The sequence below is a fragment of the Pinus tabuliformis genome, chromosome 4_1, assembly GCF_031772625.1.
Source record: "Pinus tabuliformis cultivar Carrire ecotype Pingquan chromosome 4_1, CPIR1, whole genome shotgun sequence".
Taxonomy (NCBI): Eukaryota; Viridiplantae; Streptophyta; class Pinopsida; order Pinales; family Pinaceae; genus Pinus; species Pinus tabuliformis.
In genome coordinates, this window is record NC_142303.1 from 825762826 (window position 1) to 825767833 (window position 5008).

Here is a 5008-nt window from a genome sequence, read left to right on the forward strand (position 1 = left end):
GGCCTTACAGTGCGCTTTCGAATCTTGGTGCAGGGTTGGCCACCATAACCCTACGCGGAGAATCTTCTGTGCAGTTGCGCGTCCTACATAGTGTCCTCCTACAGCACCCCCATGTTATTCCACGAGGATCTATCTCGTTCAAATTCAGGTATGTATCTTTGCAATATCTCATCATTTCCCATTTTGTAGACGTGCCCCCCGATGATAGAAAAGTCCGCCACGTGCACCACCAATTCCTTCTTCTGTTGGATTGAATATTCCTTCGACGCAGTCCCTGTTGTTAGAAAATGGATTATATCTTCGAAGTGTCCATCCACGACGGGCATTGCAAAGAGCTATGCATCAGGTAGTCCCTCCTCTAAATTTGTTGGTTCGTCGCCCGTCTCAATTCCTGACAAGTGATCTGGTCCTACGTTTAGGCATCTCGGCTTGACTATGACCTCAAAATCATATTCTTGAAATAGTAAAAGCCATCTGCATATGTGCACCATCAACAGAGGCATGTTCACCAGGTATTTCAACCCAGAATGGTCGGTATACATTTTGAAATGTCCTCCAAGTAAATAGTGTCAGTATTTTTGGAGCACGTACACCATTGCCAACACCTCGCGCTCGATGGTAGAGTAGTTCTTTTCTGCTTTGGACAGTCTCTGACTTGTGAACGCGATCGAGTGATCCACGCCCTCCATGCCTTCTTGTGTAAGTACGGATCCTAGCGCAATACACGATGCATCAACATGTACATGAAATTCTACATCCCATTTTGGGAAGACCAGGAATGGAGCTGAGGCCAGTTTCCCCTTCAGGACATCCAAACTCTTCATGAAATCATCATTCCAGCAATATGTAGCATCCTTTTTCAATAGCTTTTCCATTAGCGTTGTTATTTGGGCATAACTTTTGATGAACTTCCTATAGTATCCAGTGTGCCCCAAAGTAGCGCGTAGTTGTTTAACACTTCGCAGTGCTTCCAAATTTAGAATATCGACAATCTTTGTAGGGTCCATCATCAGGCCTTGTTTACATACCACATGTCCCAATAGGTTTCCAAAGGGAACGAGGAATGTGCACTTCCTAAGGTTCAGCACAATCTGGTGTTGGCAACAAGTATCCAGCATCAAGCGTAAGCTCGCTACATGGTGCTTAACTAATCCAAAGACAGTCCAATCATCCAGATAGACCTCCAAGAACTTATGGATGCATTCTTTTAATGTGGCCACAACAATGCGTGAAAATATAGCTGGCGCATTCTTTAGTCCAAATGGCATAACGGTGGATTGAAAGCAACCCCATTTTGTTGCGAAGGTCATTTTGCTCCTTTCTTCTGACGCGATCTTGATCTGATGGTACCCTGAGAACCCATCCGTGAATGAGTATGTTTCTTGACCACCAACATTTTCCAATACTTCATCTGTGAATGGTGTCAGGAATGGATCGTGTACACAGGTGTCGTTCAACATCCTGAGGTCCAAGCATATTCTTATTTCTACCTTCTATTTTTTCTCTTGTACTACCATAGGACTCACCCAGTTGGATTCTTCTACTGGTTCAATAATTCTGGTTGCGAGCATCTTGTCTAATTCGTCGCGAACCTTCTCTTTATACTTCGGATTCAAGCGGTAAGGCCGCTGCTTAACTGGCTTCACGTTAGGTTTCAAAGTGATCTTCATCATTCCTAAGTCGCCAATGATCCCTTTTAAGTCCGTAATTTTGGTCGGGAACAAGTCTTAGTATTCACGGAGTAACTCAATGACCTTATCCACCGTGGCATCATCCCAATAGTCCCCAAGCGTTATGTACTTTGGCTCCGCCTTTGTTCCAATGTTTACTTGCTTTGTTTTTAGTGGTGCGGTGATGTTGGGATCCTCAATTGATGGTCCTCGAACCTTGTGACAACGTTTCGTTTATGGAATATTAATATTTCGTGGGTCCTCATCATCCTCCTCAACATTTACGTTATAACACTCTAGCGCGCTGCTTAACTGTGTTGCCCATTCTGGCTGAAGTACTTCCATTGGCTCCTATGGTATTTTGAAGATAGCGGCTTTTACTGCTTGTAGCACATCGTCAACAGTATCCAACCAACAATCTTCAAATGTGAAGGTTAACAAAAATCCCTTGTGCAAGACATCCCATTCGCCCGTACCATGGCGGAGCTTCGTCTCAGTATACCAATTCATGGGTATGACATCCAGGGTATGGTAGAATAAATGTACCCATTCAGGCTATAACTCTTCCTTGTAGACCTTGGGCCTTTTCGTGAGGTGCGAGCATGGATCATCTCATCCATCATATTTGTCTACTAGCCGTATTTGTGGTTTCCCAAATCGTAGGCACATCATTCTTCTACAACCGCGCCAATCCTCAAAACTTCCTTTATGCGTACCCCACCATCGTGTGGGCGTCGCGCCCACTTCAGAGTATCGAATCACTGATGTTCTGGTACTGCGCATTCAAATTTGCTCAGGAATTCATCCACCATCGTCAATCCATCATATGTTGGCAGCTCCCTTGCCTCTATTGTCACGTAACGCAGTGATCTTACCATCATGTTGCAATTATGCGTTGTTACTTCGTGCAACCGATTCTACCATCGCTCTACTTCTTCGTTTGAATCTGAAGTGCAGTAGCTTTCGCACTCCCACGAAATTATTCCATATGCAGTCATATTCACCTAATCCTATTCTCGCACAGTTATCTTGTAAATACAATCGAGACCGCCATCACTAGCATCGTCGTGCACAGGTTCAGTGTGTCACGCTCCATTGGCTAGATCTAGCGGTACTACTATGCGTAGTTAATTTTTCTCAAAGATCATATTGTGCTTCTTAAGATTTATGGCTCCGTTCATATCGGTGGCCCAGTCTATTCCTAGCAGTGTGGGATAGGGATTACTATCATCGAAAATCTCTATCACTTCAAAATCCGCCTGCGCGCTCGCACCTTCAATATCTACTGTTACCCCTTGCAATGTTCCCATGGGAAAAATCTTCTGTTGGTTCGCCATTCGTAATTGGATAGGAGACCATTGTAGCGCGGGTCTGCCTATGCATTCCCATGTTTGTTTTGGCAGTACATTTGCATTCGATCCGAGATCCAGGATTACCTGATCCATTTCATACTCACCGATTTGCGTAGTCAACCTCATTTCTCTTCCTGTGCGCAATGCATGCTTTCCAAGTTTCCAGACCATGCACGGTTCTCCTGACGCCACACACCTAGTGATAAGTCCTATAGTCCTTTGACTACCTTGCTGTCGCACATTAGTTTCATGCATGTCTCCAGAAAGGTAGTGAGCACCGAAGGATCCATCCCTGGTTCTAGTTGATCCTTACTACCTAAAGTGGAGGCCTCCGTGAAGCTCTTCTTAGCTTCCATGAATGTCTCCTTCACGCATTCTAAATCAAATTTAGGTTCCTTTGTAGGAGCCTTACGAACCCACACACTTTCTCCTGGCTGCTTCCCTTTATCATCTCTCATGGTCATACCGCTCCTGAGCATCATGTTTAAATTTGGGTCTTTTTCGCGCGGCTCACATCTCATCATCTGCAAGTTCTGAGTCGGAGGGGGCTGGGGTACCCATTTTTCACGCATCCTCGCTATCAGTGAAGGGTAGTCTTCTGCCTCATGATCAAACTGAGTACAATACAAATATGATGTCCTTGTTGGGTTTGTACAATCGTGGGCATAGTGCCCTAGCCCTTCGCAATTGTAACAAATTAGTTGTCCGGGACCCCTTCCTGGTCCCATTCCGCCTCGACCTCGATCGCGTCCCTGAAATCCAGTGCGTGCCATCCCTGCATTTGGGTCAAGGACTCACGTTTTGGTTTGCACCCTGTAGGCAAAAGTCTAATCCATCATTAGTTCGTAGCTTCGGTAGGTGTGTTCATCACGGCCTACCGACCTGCAGAAATTACAAAAACAATTGCTAGGATGTCTGCGTATACTTCTGCAATAGATGACAATTATCGTAGTGTGTTTTCCTCCTATCTGACAGATCGCACACCATAATGTAGGTGCCGCATTTAGTCTTGCCTGTGCCTTAGGTCTTAATGGCATTGGCCCTCCTCTTGCCAAGTAATTCGTGAACACTGGAGAGTGGTCCTTGTCATGCCCTTGGCCTTTGCATTTTATGCACCATACCTCCTTGCGTGCCTCTGGCTGAGGTGTCTTGTCTTGTTTCAAACTCTGCATTTCCAAACACAGATTCTGTAGTTGCACATGGATTTGTTAGACTCCCAACCCAGGGTCTTGTATAGGGGTCTCATGTAATCTCATTTCCATCTCCAAAGCTTCGACTTGGGTGGAAAGCTTTTGCTGTGACAACACCATCCTTAAGTGCGGTGTAAGTGACGCTACAAACCACGCGGTGTTTTCCATCTGTCAAAGTCATATTGGCTTCACGAATTGTACTCTTCAGCCTTTGGTCCAAATCCCAGGGGGTCTCGCCCGGGAGCATCACGATCTCCTTAAACCTAATGATTGATTGTGTCTTTGACTTTGGCATACTAAATTCCATGTTCAGTGCGGCCTGGATTTCTACGATTCCTGCATTTGGATGGTCATTAGAATGCTTGACGTACCATGTTAATGCGTGATCCTGCAGCGTGCTCACTAGCGTAACTTTCTTAATATTTTCATCCACGACGCCTTGTGCTTCCCATACTGCTCTTAACACAAACCATAATTGGTTCGGGTCTTCATTCCCCACTCCTCTGAATACCGGTAGTTTAATCGCACTCGCCATACTGAACTGTGGTGGTGGCGGAGGTGGGGTGGGTCGAGATGGAGGTGAGGAGGGTGAGACAGGTGGCAGTGTGGGTGGAGGTGGTAAACGTAGAATTCGCTGCGTTATCAAACTAACCACACTTCTCGGAGAAACTTTTGCGAGCTCTTCCTTGCTTTCCTGTGAATGTGAAATTACGGGACTGGTGTCTAATTCTTCGCTACCTCCGCTTCTGTAGATCTTCTCACTTCGCGTAGCTCCAAACATTAATTTATTCGCATA